The sequence below is a fragment of the Bufo gargarizans genome, chromosome 1 (genome assembly GCF_014858855.1).
Source record: "Bufo gargarizans isolate SCDJY-AF-19 chromosome 1, ASM1485885v1, whole genome shotgun sequence".
NCBI classification, from domain to species: Eukaryota; Metazoa; Chordata; class Amphibia; order Anura; family Bufonidae; genus Bufo; species Bufo gargarizans.
Window position 1 is genome coordinate 358,299,783 of NC_058080.1, and position 15,682 is coordinate 358,315,464.

A 15,682-nucleotide genomic window follows, 5' to 3' on the forward strand; every position below is an offset into this window, starting at 1 on the left:
GCTTCCGGGTCCGGGCGCCAACTGAAGAATCTCGGCAGTTGTTTGTTCAAACGGGAAGCAAAGAGGTCGATGTAAGCAGGACCCCAGATTGAGGAGATGGCAGAGAACACCTGCGAGTCTAATCTCCAATCGCTGGAGTCCCTGAGATAGCGTGAGCTCCAGTCCGCCTGGACGTTGTGTAATCCCGGGATGTATTCCGCCACCACTGTAAGTTCCTGGTTCAGACAGAAAGACCAGAACTCCCTGGCCAAATGAGAAAGCATGGGAGAGTGGGTACCACCCATGGCATTGACATAACGGACAGCAGAGACGTTGTCCATGCGTAGTCGAATGCAAACCCTGGTCATGTCCTTCGCAAAACTGCGAATAGCGAATGAGCCCGCCAGGAGTTCTAAGGCATTGATGTGTAAAGGAGACTCCTCCATCGACCAACGACCCCCGGTCGAAATGCCCTCGCAGTGGGCCCCCCAGCCGAGGAGGCTGGCGTCGGAATCCACTGTAAAATCCGGACGAGGACCGCAAATCGCCTTCCCGTTCCAGGCCTGGAGATTGCAGATCCACCAACGGATCTCGTCCCGAGTCTCGTCGTCTAGACAGATAAGGTCCGCGTAGGTGGCTCCCCTTTGTAAATGTGCCGTCTTCAGGCGTTGTAGGGCCCGATAATGTAAAGGGGCTGGAAAGACGGCCTGGATGGAGGAAGATAGGAGGCCGATGATCCGAGCCAGATGTCGAAGGGAAATCTGTGTCATGTCCAGTGTTTTGCGTAGTTCCTTGCGGATCTCCTTGATCTTTGTCGTCGGAAGACTGAGGGTTTCTGCTACCGAATCCACAGAAAAACCTAGGAATTCCATTATCCGTGCTGGAGTCAAAACGGACTTGTCGTAGTTGATGAGGAATCCCAATCCGACCAACAGGTTCGAAGTGATCTCTAGATGTAAGAGAAGGGTATGTCTATCCTGGGCCAAAAAAAGGATGTCGTCCAGGTAGATAATTAGTCAAATTCCTCGACTGCGAAGCCATGCTACCACCGGCCGCATGAGTTTGGTAAAACACCATGGAGCCGAGGAGAGGCCGAAGGGGAGGCAAGTGAAACGCCAAGTTTCTCCCCTCCACAGGAAGCGAAGCAGGTCTCTGGAGGACTCTTCTACGGGGACGGTGAGGTACGCGTCCTTTAGGTCGAGTTTCACCATCCAATCTCCTTTTAGTAGAAGATCTCTGAGAAGATGGATGCCCTCCATCTTGAAGTGTCGGTACCGTACAAACCTGTTCAGAGGGCGCAGGTTGATGACGGGGCGCATTTGGCCGCCCTTCTTGCGCACCAGAAAGATAGTGCTCAGAACACCCCCAGAGAAGTTTGGCGTACGTTCGATCGCTTCCTTTCTGTGCAGGTCCCTCAGTTCCTTGTCTATGTGTAAGAGGGTGTCTGATGGGGTGACCATAGGATGGGGAGGGATGTGAAGAATCGGAAAACTTACCAACTCTATTTGGAAACCTAGAATTGTGGAGAGCACCCAAGCGTCCGTGGTGATGGCGGACCAAGGACCAGAAAAATGTCGGAGTCTGCCCCCTACACAAACTGGAGAAAAAAGTAGTGGTGGTACACTTACCGAAAGAGCGACAGGAGCCAGAGCTTCCACGGAAGCCTCTACGATTGGGGGCACCTCGGGATGGGAAGAAACCAGTTGGTTGTCTGGAATCTTGGAATTAAGATCTTTCGGAGAAGGAGCGGTGGCTGTAGGAACCTCGACCCGAACCCCGGGTCTGGAATGAGGAGCGGCCGGACAGACGGCCCCTGGAACTGCCGGCCCTGTGTGAAAAACGAGGATGGAAAACCCTCTTCATGGAGGATTGGGCCTTGTCAAGGGCCGTAAATGCTCCAACAAATTTGCTCATATCTTTGATGAATGAGTCGCCAAAGAGGAGGCCTTGCGCCTCACTACCGGACTCGGACAGAGCCAGATTTGACAATTTCGGTTTGATCTTAAATAAGATCGCCTTTCTTCTTTCTATTGAAAGGGAAGTGTTAACATTCCCTGCTATGCAAATGGAACGTTGTGCCCAGCCACGGAGGACCTCAGGGTCCACAGATTCATTAGCCGCTCTGGCGGTCTCAGCCAACTCGAAAATCTTGGCTAGGGGCCCAAAGACGTCCAGGAGTTTATCCTGGCATGCCCGAAGAGCAGAATCCAGACCTCTCCTAGGATTCCAGCCAGATTTAGATAGAAATTGGACCATCTTAGGGTCTACTGCTGGCGTATCGCAAACGTTGTTTGCTATTAAGGGTCTCGGGCATTCGGCTTTGAGTCTTTTACGCGCCTCCTTACTAAGGGGGCAGCGGACTCTGGATTCAAGATATTGGGCTACATGATCCAGCGGTAGCCACTCAGCTGACCTCGGGTGGTGCAGTGAGTCGGGGTCAAATAATGGCTCCCCAGCGAGGTCGGTCAAAGGGCCAGATGAACCCAGTGCAGCTTGGGACGTAGACGGTCCTGCCGCAGTAGCGGAACTATCAATGGGCCGAACAGATGGGGAGTCAGACAGGTCTGCATCTGGGAATTCCTCATCTTCAAACCTAGCCTCCTCATAATCGGAACCGAGTTCGGATCCTGAATCTGACTCTGGTTGTGCTCTGGCACATTTCCAACTCCTCGCCTTTTCTGCCTGGCGGGAAAAGGCTCTCTTGCGCAATCCTGGCGCGCCATCATGGGTGGCTATAGACACACCAGTCAAAACTGTTCTGGAGGTTGGATGGGAAGCAGGACCTGATTGGTTATCAACCCTGGGTGGGGGGGCTGAGCTTTGAGTGCATCAGCAATTGACCTGGATAGGGAATGGCCATAATAGCCTCTGACACAGAGCGCTGTAAAATATCTACCTGGGAAGGGTCCAAAGTGGAAGGGGCTCCACTAAATGTAGCTGTTGTAGGAGGGGAGTGAAACTCCACCTCAGAATCCTCGGCCCTAGAATGCTTAGGTGGGGTATGTGACATACTGTTGAGGTAGTGTATTCAATATACTGAAGAAAATTTTCTGCCTAAATATAATAATATGGGCCACTAGACTGACTAGAAGAATAGGGTAGTTGGGGGACACACAATGTGATCGGGGTGAGTTACCCCACAAGACGCAGAGCAGCGCGTTCGGAAGCGATGCAAGGAGACAAAACGAGGGGCGTGGCTAAGTGGAATCGCGCGCCCGAATGGAAGGTAAAATGGCCGCCGAGAATCTCGCGATATAGGAAGGGCAAGATCTTAGATGCGGTCAAAACGGATCCAAAATGGCCGCCGAGATTCTCGCAACCGGAGGTATCCGCGCGAGATCTCGGGGCGGCGCGACCAGGAAACAAAATGGTTGTTAGAATCTCGCAACCGGCCGAAGTAGCGCGAGATCTCGGCGCGGCGCGAAAATAGGAAGAAGTGAGTACAGGAGCGGGTAGCAGAGGGGTGAAAACTAATGGCCCGTATGGGGAGGTAAGAAGGAAAGAGGGGAAAGGATTTGAGAAGGAAAAAGAGTGAGGCTGACAGACGAATAAGCGAAATGGGCGCAACCTGTGGAAAAATTTTTAAAATACACGGGCAAAATGACCCAACACAACGAAACTGATAGCAACTGATTAACTGGGCAAAGCCCGCGCCCTGTAACGGAAAGAAATATATATATACTGAGCATAAACAGTAGAAAAAGGGGCACAGTGAGGTACTTAGCTGTGGCAGCAGCAAAGAAAGAGGAAGGCTTCCTGCGACAGAGACTATATATAGGGGAGCATGTGGGAGGGGTTATTGCCATGGAGATATGCTAATCTCTTAAGTTTTTTCTTTGCTGCTGTGGTTTTGTCAGTAAAGAGAGATATAGCAATAGGAGCCTCCGTGTCTTGAAATAAAATTCCTTGTTTTAGTTTCCTTTTTTCATTTATGCATCTGAAGAATGTCTTATCGCCTTTTTTCACTGACTGAGCTAATTTCTCTTCTGCCTGTGCTTTAGAAGCTCTTATAACTTGTTTGGCCTCTCTCTGCCTAATCTTATAAATTTGCCTGTCATCCTCGTTTTTTTATTTTTTTTATAATTAGTAAATGCTATCTTTTTGTTTTTAATGATTTTGGCCACTTCTGCTGAGAACAACAGTGGTCTCTTCCTTTTTTGGCTTTTACTGACAAGCCTTATGCAATTTTCTGTTGCCTTCAATAGTGCCACTTTTAAAAATAGTCCCATTTCTCCTGGACTCCACTGAAACTGTTCTAATCTGATAGGGACTCGTATACCAGAGGAAGGCAAAAAGTACAGATACCACTATATCAAAGTTTACCACTAATCTAATTTTCGAAAAGTCCGTTTTTCAAAAATCTAAAACTTTTGTTTTATACCAAATCTATTTTTAGAAAAGTCAGTTTTTTTAAATCTAAAACTTTTGTTTTTGTGTGGTATAACTCAGTCATACCACTATTCTAATTTTGCTTTTGTGTGGTGCTTAACCACTAAACTAATTTTAGAAATGTCAGTTTTTCGAAAATCTAAAACTTTTGTTTTATACCAAATCTAATTTTAGAAAAGTCAGTTTTTCGAAAATCTAAAACTTTTGTTTTTGTGTGGTGTGATTCAGTCACTGTACTTATAGTAAACCACTAATCTAATTTTAGAAAAGTCATTTTTTCTAAAATCTAAAACAATTGTTTTATGCCAAATCTAATTTTAGAAAAGTCATTTTTTTAAAATCTAAAACTTTTGTTTTGTGTGGTATAACTCAGTCATACCACTAATCTAATTTTGTTTTTGTGTGGTGCTTAACCACTAATCTAATTTTAGAAATGTCAGGTTTTTTAAAATCTAAAACTTTTGTTTTATACCAAATCTAATTTTAGAAAAGTCAGTTTTTTTAAAATCTAAAACTTTTGTTTTTGTGTGGTGTGATTCAGTCACTGTACTTATAGTAAATCACTAATTTAATTTTGGAAAAGTCAGTTTTTCTAAATCTGAAACTTTTGTTTTTGTATGGTGTGACTCAGTCACTGTACTTATAGTAAACCACAATGACTGGTGATCACTAGATCCCAAGCTTTCCCCTACAGTAATATCAGATACCAAATTCCCATTTGTGAATACTAAATATAAAATGGCCTCCTTCCGGGTTGGCTCCTCAACTACTTGCTGTAGAGATAATTCCAGTAGGAAATTTAGAATATCTGTACTCCTGTACTCATTTTTTTATCTCCAGGACTGTGACTGACAAGGGGACATCCACTGCATCTGGAGGAAAGAAGGTTTGTACACAAACATAGAAGAGGTTTCTTTACAGTAAGAGCAGTGAGACTATGAAACTCTCTGCCTGAGGAGGGGGTGATGGTGAGTTCACTAAAAGAGTTCAATAGGGGCTTGGATGTATTTCTAGAGTGTAATAATATTCCAGGCTATAGCTACTAGAGATGGGTCGTTGATACAGAGAGTTATTATGATTGCCTAATTGGAGTCGGGAAGTAATTTTGTTCCCCTTAAGTGGGGAAAATTGGCTTCTACTTCACAGGGTATTTTTTGCCTTTCTCTGGATCAACTTGCAGGATAACAGGCCAAACTGGATGGACAAATGTCTTTTTTCGGCCTTATATACTATGTTACACAGCGACTTAGCTGATCCCATAGGTTTTCATTGGGATTCACGTCTGGAGAAAGTGTAGGCCACTCCATTTGCAGTACCCCAGTCTCCAGCAGCCGTTCCCTAATGATGCGACATTGATGATTAGGCCTGTGTTGTTGATGCAGAGGCACAATGAGTGGATTAATGATGTTATTCAAGTAGTATGAACTTGTCACTGTATTATTCACAAAGTGTAGGGCAGTCCTGTATTGACTAGACACACCTGCTCACATTTGTAACACCACCACCACCAGAGGCTGGTGACAACAGTGGCTGATACATAGTTATGAGCGGCAGGGGCAATATTCGAATTTGCAATATTTAGAGAATATTTTGTAGAATATTCGTCATATATTTGAGAATTCGAGATATTCTTGATTGTGAAAATCGGCAATGTAATATTTGCGTAATGCGCGTGAAATACAGATGTGGGTTACTTTTGCTACATTTTTCCAGATGGTATAAGTTTTCTGAGACTGGAGAAAATGGTTGGCAAGGCAGAACATTAGAATAGCTTTATATGCAGATAGAGTGCTCCAATATGTTCGCGCTTGCGAATTTTCAGAAATATCTTCTACACTATAGATAAATCTAACCTACACTGACTATCTCCCCCTAACTATCTGAATTATATATATAAGTTAACTGTCTAATGTAATAACAAAAAGCACAGAGCATAGCAACGACACTGCTGTCTCTTTCATAACTGCAATAAACTTTAGAAAATAGCTGCTGGGGAGGTTCTTATATAGTAAGTTGTAGGCAACTTTTCTACTGGTTGCTAGGGATGTTGCTAAGCTGTGACAAAGCCTTCTCATTGGCCCACAAGCTAGAAGAAGGGAGGGATGATCACCTGACGTGTACTGTGTTAAAAAACAAACAAACAAACAAAAAAAATGAATATTCGTCATAACAAATATATAGCACTATATTCTAAATATTCGCGAATTCTCGAAGTGCCGATATTGACGATAAAAATTTGCTTTTCGAATATTTGCACTCAACACTTCTGATGCATAGCATTCTCGTTGATGTCTCCAACACAATTGGCGGCCATCAGTTCTGCCTAGCATGAATCGACTTTCATCAGTGAACAGCACTGAGGTCCACTGATTCCTCAGCCTGTGGTCAAGTACCCTTGCAGGTCATTGGGTGCCACTCACCTCCTTTAAATGTGCCTGGAGTTGTGTGGCATTCATCATCCGGTTCCACACGGCATTATTCACAATGAAGCAGTCATCATTGTGGGATGTGGCCAAAGGACGTCCACTTCTATGCCTTTCTGTGACTCTTCCAGTCTCTCTGTATCTCTGTTGCTACTTGCTGATGACACTCTGTGACACTCTAAGCTCAGTGGCCACTTCCGTCTCAGAACATCCTGCTTGAAGCCTCGCAATGGCGAGGTACAGTTGATTAATTGTTAGGTATCATCTTGGTCTCATGATGTCAAAATGTGAACAGCATGATGAGGAGGACTGTTTAAATACCTATTCTAATTGAATCAAGAAATGTATTGGTCTATTCATGGATCAAACACCTATTGTGAATTTTGCTGTTAAGCTCCTTGTTAGAGAACAGCAAGTTGTGCAAAAAGTACTGAAACATTGAACAGTTGGACACGTGCATTCAAAAGTTTAGAGACGGTTACATTAAGTTCACCTGTAAAGGTCACAGTGAATTTTAGGTTCATCCTGAAATTTCACCCACAAGCCAAATATCTGTCACGATCCCTTCTGTCGCAGATGTCAGGAGATCAAGGAGACTGGTGGAGCGTGGAGGAATCTAACAGCCTCTTTGATCACTCTTTATTCAGTGTTTGTGACCTCATCCCCTGTTTCAGGTGTAGCTTAGTACTCATTAATCTACCCTATTTAGTGTTGCCCCACCCTTCTGACTGTGCGGTAGATAGCTTCATTTGGGTTTGGCAGCGCTGGTGTGAGGTCGTCTCTGGTGTTTATGCTCTTCCATCACTACAGAAGTTAAGTGTCGCGTTTGTTTGTGTTTTGTTTTCCCTTCCTTGCTTTTTGTTACTAGGCCTCAGGGATACGCCTGTTCCTTTATCGGGGCCTCTGCCTTACAATATTCTTAGGGAACTCTAGGGTATCCAGGGTCCCAGGTTCCAGGGTATGGGCATTTCTACCTTCAAAGGGTGCCCTTACGGTTAACTCAGGGCAAGGAGTAGGGTTAATAGGAGGTGACCTTTTCCTTTCCCTAGCATTTAGGCCTAGTGGCCTTCCCTTTCCCTACTGGTTGTTAGTTTGGTGTTTCCTCCTATACCTCATCCGTGACAATATCCCTAACTTTTTGCAAGTAGTGTATATGCAAATCCATATACGGTACTATAGATATTCCAGTGAAAGGCAAAGCACAATACTCCAGTAAATGTATAATTCACCAGTGAACAGTGCACCGTGGGATTTATTAACCCTTTCTGGACCTTCACAGTATATTTATGGACAAAGCCCAGTCTTTAAAAACGGTGCCTGCTTGCAAGCACAGCAGGTGTCACAGCTGCCAGGTTTATGATATTTTAAACAACAGACACCCGGGGCTAATGTCTGTAATCATCAATAAGTCAATTGTAGACGCGACCATGGCACTTAAGAGCTGAAAACCCAGAAGCACTGTGCTTCAGGGCCTGGAAAGGCTTCCCCACGTGGTGATCAGGAAAGCCGTTCATTTATTGTGAAAGGCCTGAGTCTTTTGGAGACTACCAGGCCTTTTACAAGTATATTCTAATGTAGGCCTGCAGATGGCAGCACTACATTGAAATATGCTGAAGTTCCTATTTATTTATGTCTTAAATCCCATTAATTTCATGAATAGAAATGACAATCTAAAAATATCCTGTTTTAGGCCATTAAAAGCCTAAAAAAGTTTTTATTAAATATAATAAATATACCCCTGCGGAACGGCCTGCCTCTTCTTCTATATATATATATATATTTCAAAAATAAAAATATAACATTTCAAATCACCATCTTTTCCCCAAAAAAATAAAAAATAAAAATAACCATAGAATGACATGTCCCAAAATGCTCGAACTATTAAAATATTAAAAAAATTATCCCATATGAGTCAACATCGATTCTCAATTTTTTCATTGCTTCACCTCCCAATTTTTTTTTTTTAATTATCGAAAAGTCAAAAATGGTATCTATAAAACCTACAAATAATACCACAAAAATAAGACCTCACACAGATCAACAGACATCCAAAAAATTAAGGGAGTCTGAATATGGCGATGAAAAGAAAACATTCAGAAAAACTATATAAATGTGGTATTATACGGCCACCGAGAATGAAGCAATGTGAGTTTTACCGCACAGGAAATATTGTAAAAACAAAACCAATAAAACTGTGGCAGAATATGCATTTTTCCCAACTTCCCACTACATTGGATGCAATATTATCGTGGCATTAGAAAGTACAACTTGTCTTGCAAAAAAGAAGCCCTCATATGGCTATGTGAGCAGAAAAAAAGTTATGGCTCTGTTCAACGAGCAAAAAATGAAAACGCAAAAAATGGAAAATCTCAAGGTCCTAAAGGGGTTTAGCTAGTTTGAGGTTCTGCTCTGGCTGATACAGGCACCAAGGCGTGTTTGAATATCAGGACCATGGACAGAGATTTTGAGTCGCAGTTCAAAGTGTGGTAGCTTACATAGTACATAGCAGTCTTTTAGCAGCATTACAAAAATTTAAGTGGAAGTATAAAAAGTTACTTTTGTGGTTTGCCTGGTTATTTATTCAGATATTGTTTTATAGTCAATCAATACTCCACAGCATTTTTTAATGGCTGTATTACTGAGACAAACATGTCAGAAATTGTTCAATTCAACTTGATGCAGAATTAAATGCAATGTATACATTACCCAATCATATACAGTCCCCAAATAGGGTCTTTTGGTTTAGGGCTTGTTTCATGTGCCCTATATGGCGGAACACAGAGAGAAGACGTATGATTTGATCCCCTGAATTTGATAAAGCTGAAGCTGCCACCACCTCTACAGCTCAAAATCTGATTTCATTCAATAACTTTTTGAGTAGTTACTTGAAATATAACAAGCTGACAAAATTTTATTTTAGGCCACGGGAGAACAGGCCCCAAAAATCAGGCACTCAACTGACAGAAAAGAACTTGTAATTATGTGGCTGGAGGTATATTAGGCGGTCACTGGATAAAAATTTTACTGTAGGCCATTGGAGTACAGGCCCTAAAATTTAGGCATTCACCTGACAGAAAAGAACTTGTGATTATGTGGTTGGAGGTACATTAGGTGGTCACTGGATAAAAAAATTACTGTATCAAGCATATACAAGATGGAGTTCCAGCGCGTCGGGCAGGCTCAAATAAGACGTCTGACGGGCAAGTAGTGTTGCCGCTGAACGTCAGCAAGGCGAGCCATTGCCGTGTAAGATCTTCTAAAATGTCCAGAGATTTTCCTGGCCTGCTGCAAGACGTCCTGGACCCTGGGGTATTTGGCAACGAATCACTGCACGAATAAGTTCAGGACATATGCCATGCACAGCACATGTGTCATTTTGCCCTATTTCAGCATACTAAGCAGATTGGCACCGTTGTTGCACACCACTTTACCAACAGTAAAATTGAGCGGGGTTAGCAAAATCAGTGTGGCTCTTGGCTTCCAGGCACAACAGCCGCAGCACAGCATGGCAACGTGTCACCTGGGACATCAAATAGGTTCTGGGAAGCTTGGGGGGAGCAGCAGAAGGCGGTAGCAGTGAAAAAGGAGGAGTCAGCCGAGGAGGAGACGGAGGATGGTGTAGGAGGAGGAGAAGAAGAGGCAGGCCTGCATGCAATCCTTGGCGGTAACAACAAATCCACACGGGAGCCACGGGTTACATGCTTGACAACCATCAGAAGGTTCAGCCAGTGGGCAGACCACGTGTCTGTGGTCAAATGTATCTTGGCACCGACACTGTGTGCCAGAGATATATTCACTTGCCGCTGAACGTGCTGATATAGCTCTGGGATGCCCTTCTGGGAGAAATATTTCCTTCTGGGGACCTTCCATTGCGGTGTGTTAATGGCGGGCTAGCAGTTCCGACAAGCCAGCGGTCAGCAGTTGGGCAAGAGGATTATCCGGCATCATCAATATTTTATGCTAGAACATTTGGGCCACAGAAGCCTGCCTTCTGCTAGATGAATGCGACAACGGCATGGTGAAAAGGGGAGTGGAGTGGAGGTTAAATGGGAGAAGAGAGGAGAGGGAGAAGAGGCAGGACGTGGAGCGCCGGGATTGTGGCTTTGTGGGTTCTGACGGCATTGCTCACACTGGGTTCGGTGATGGGAGGCCAGGTGCCTTCTTAAGGCAGTCGTCCCTAGGTGAGTGTTGGGCTTATCGCAACTTATGCATTGACAGCACAGGCTGCAGATGGCAACACTATTGTCAGCAGCTGACACGTTAAAAAAAGCCCACACTGCAGTGCCATGTGCCAGCATCCTGGTAGTGCCAGAAGTGACCGTGCATGGTGGATGGCTCAGTCCAGATACATTTGCAGTCTGCTTTTTGCCTACTGTGCCCTGCTAGCTCTGCCTGCTTCTCCTCCTTCTCCTCCCTCTCTGCTGCTCCATCTCTCCCTCTGATCTCCCCTCCTCTTCCCCTCTTGTGGGCATCCACGTGACATCCATCGACACGTCATCATTGTCACCTTCACCACCACTGACATTAGGGATCTCGGAGTAGGCAGCAACAGCGGAGACCTCCCTCCTTGGACTGATCTGGGTACTGTCGTCAGACCACTGGGCGGCGGCCGTTGCTACCTCCTCTTCCTCATACGATGTCAAGAATTGCTGTGCATCGGTCAGGTCTTGGATCGGATAGGAAAATAATTCCTCTGACTTGAGTGGAGGGGCTATTGTGGTGGTGTATTTGGGAGTACACACAGCAGAGAGTGAGGAGGGTGCAGATAAAAAGGATGAGGAGGGTTCAGAAGCGGAAGGGTGAGTGAGCCACTCAACCAACTCTGGTGCGCCCTGAAGTAATCGCACGCACCTTCTCCAACTTCCAACTTAGGCTCCTACATGGTGCACCTGCCCGACCCCTACCACCCCTGCGGAACGGCCTGCCTCTTCCTCTGCCTATCATTTTCAAAATGACCCTGTGCCTAAGTCCCTAGAGAGGAGCAGTATTTGTGGAAACAGGTATATTGCAGGCCTCAATCAATATTTGGGGGAAACAGGTATATCAAAACCCTTAATCAGTATTTTGTGTAAGTTGCTTGAGCCCGTCAGATTACCAGAACTTAGTATAGCAGAGTTTACTTTGTGCTTTGTTTGGTTTTGTTCGGCAGAGTTGATGCACAAATGGACGATGGTATAGGGTTTCTTCCAATAATTGAAAAAGTCCTTTTTTTGCAGGATAAAAACTGCACCAGTAGCCTTGGTCTAATCCACACTAGACGCGTTTTGGAACGAAGTTCCTTCCTCAGTAGTTAAATGTGGAATGTTCGCTGGCATCAACCAGCGAACTACCATCCAGCTGGTCACGTGGGACGCTGTGAGAATGGGTCGGAAGCCCGCTCCGAAAGAGGAGAGAGTGAGCGCCATAGATTGAAAGTGGTGCAACCAACCCCGTCAAATGACACTTAAGTACAGAGCTTACCGCAGCAAGGACAATCTTTGAACCTGTCCGGTTCCAACAACTGGTAAATCGGCATACAAGTTTATGGACATTTCTAGTGGTTTAACTGAATGTTTTTTGCAGTCCCAGTATAGCCATAAGGTTCTATTAATTTGTTTGGAGTACTCCAGCCTGTATAGGTTTGTGCGTGAGCTCCGCACTATCTATATCTATACAATATATACATTTATGTATTTATGCTGACATGTTGATATCTAAGTAGTTGTGTTTTATATTTGGTGGGTCAATAAATAGGGTGTCTACTTTCCAAAATGGGGTCATTTGTGGGGTTTTTCTACTGTCTGGGCATTGTAGAACCTCAGGAATCATGACAGGTGCTCAGAAAGTCAGAGCTGCTTCAAAATGCGGAAATTCACATTTTTGTACCATAGTTTGTAAACGCTATAACTTTTACCCAAACCATTTTTTTTTGCCCAAACATTTTTTTTTTATCAAAGACATGTAGAACTATAAATTTAGCGAAAAATTTATATATGGATGTCGTTTTTTTTGCAAAATTTTACAGCTGAAAGTGAAAAATGTCATTTTTTTGCAAAAAAATCGTTACATTTCGATTAATAACAAAAAAAGTAAAAATGTCAGCAGCAATAAAATACCACCAAATGAAAGCTCTATTAGTGAGAAGAAAAGGAGGTAAAATTCATTTGGGTGGTAAGTTGCATGACCGAGCGATAAACGGTGAAAGTAGTGTAGTGCCGAAGTGTAAAAAGTGCTCTGGTCATGAAGGGGGTTTTAACTAGCGGGGCTGAAGTGGTTAATCAGTATTTTGTGGAAGCAGGTATATCACAGCCCTTAATCTGTGTTTTGTGGAAGCAGGTATTTCAAACCCCTTAATCAGTATTTTGTGGAAGCAGGTATATCAAACCCCTTATTCAGTATTTTGTGGAAGCAGGTATATCAAACCCCTTATTTTGTGGAAGCAGGTATATCACAGGCCTCAATCATTATTTGGTGAAAACAGGTATATCGAACCCCTTAATTAGTATTTTGCGGAAACAGGTATATTGCAGCACTCAATCAGTATTTTGTGGAAGCAGGTATATCAAACCCTTTAATCAGAATTTTCTGGAAGCAGGTATATTGCAGCCCTCAATCAATTTTTGGTGGAAGCAGGTATATCAAACCCCTTAATCTGTATTTTGTGGAAACAGGGATATCAAACCCATTATTGATTGAGGCCTGTGATATACCTGCTTCCACAAAATATTTGGTGGAAACAGGTATATAGAACCCCTTAATAGGTATTTTGTGTAAATAGTTATATCGCAGTCCTTAAACAGTATTTTGTGGAAGCAGATATATCAAACCCCTTAATCAGTATTTTGTGGAAGCAGGTATATCGCAGCCCTCAATCAATATTTGGTGGAAACAGGTATATCGAACTCATTAATCAGTATTTTGTGGAAGCATGTATATCGTAGCCCTTAAACAGTATTTTGTGGAAGCAGGTATATCAAACCCCTTAGTCAGTATTTTGTAGAAGCAGGTATATCGCAGGCCTCAATCAATATTTGGTGGAAGCAGGTATATCAAACCCCTTAATTATTATTTTGTGGAAGCAGGTATATCTCAGGCCTCAATCAATATTTGGTGTAAACAGGTATATCAACCCCTTAATCGGTATTTTGTGGAAGTAGGTATATCGCAGCCCTCAATCAATATTTGGCGGAACCAGGTATATCAAACCACTTAATCAGTATTTTGTGGAAGCAGGTATATCAAACCCAAGCAGTATTTTGTGGAAGTAGGTATATTGCACGCCTCAATCAATATTTGGTGGAAACAGGTATATTGAACCCGTTAATCAGTATTTTGTGGAAGCAGGTATATCATAGCACTCAATCAGAATTTTGTGGAAGCAGGTATATCAAACCCCTTATTTAGTATTTTGTGGAAGCAGGTATATCGCAGCCCTAAATCAGTATTTTGTGGAAACAGGTATATCAAACCCCTTTATCAGTATTTTGTGGAAGCAGGTATATCACAGCCCTAAATCAATATTTGGTGAAGCAGGTATATCAAACACCTCAATCAGTATTTTGTGGAAGCAGGTATATCGCAGGCCTCAATCTGTATTTTGTGGAAGCAGGTATATCGCAGCCCTCGCTCAGGGAGAGCGCCTTGCGGAGATCAATAGCTCTGTGTTTAGAAGGTGGGCTACGGGTACTGAGTGGAAGGATCCAGCTCTCTGTAGTCAGTTCTATCAGGGATTATCTGAGAAGCTGAAGGACCCTTTAATGTGTTTCACAAATCTTTGTTGAAGAGATATGTTGAACCTTTGGTGCCATCTTCCTTGCCACCTGCTCTTGTCATGGTGTACGGTAGTTTGGAATTTAAGATCGCTAAGATAATCGACTCGCCAGTTCTCCGTGGACCTCTTCAGTATCTTGTTCACTGAAAGGGTTATGGGCCAGAAGAGAGGATGTGGGTACTGGCATCCGATGTGAATGCCAGTTGCTTGGTGAAAGCCTTTCACAAGTCTCGCCTGGATAAGATCAGTCCTGGGTACCCGGAGGTCACCCGTAGAAGGGGGGTACTGTTACGAACACTCTCGGGACAGGTGCCAGGAGGTCAAAGAGACTGGAAACATGTGGGTTAATCTGACTGGTTCCTTGTGGATCATTTGTGTCTGTGTTGTTTTGGTCATGACCACACTTCCTGCAGGTGTTGTTAGTTTGGTCATTTAACTTCCACTATTACTTCTGGGGGTGCGGTTTATAGCTTCAGTTTCTGGGCTCTGGGCTAGCTGGTTGTTGGATCTCGGTTGAACTCCTGGCGCTGCCTTTGCTCCAAGTGAAATTAAGTGTCGTCTTCCCTATTTGTATTTCGTTTGTTGCATTTCCCTGTCTTTTTGTATCTAGGCCTGAGAGAGACTCCTGTTTATCCTTCTGGTGGAGGAATAGGTTTTCTCAAGTCCTGTCACTATACCAGGGACCTACAGGGAGTGTTAGGGCTCTAGGTTCCTGTGTATGAACTTTCCTACCATCGAGGTCAGTTCATACTGATAGCTAGTCAGGACTTGGTTTAGGGTTGTTCTAGGAGGTGACCTCCTCCTTTTCCCTAGTTTCCAGGCCTAGTTCCTGTCCCATTTCCTCCTGTGCACAGTGTGGAGTTTCCCACCCACACCGCATCCATGACAGTATATCCCAGCCACCGATTTAGCCAATCACTGACCACAGCGCTATACAGCACATGACCATTGAGGCCAGTGATTGGCTGCAGCAGTCATGTGGAGCATACCGACACATCATCACAGTAGTCTAGATGGCCCACTATAAAGCAGCCCTTCTGCAGCACATTGTGTTAGCATACTTGGTGCGTGACTGAACCTTCCTGTCACATTATTAATTTTCAAGTGCCTGCATTCAGTATGGGTGTATGGGAATGTCTGA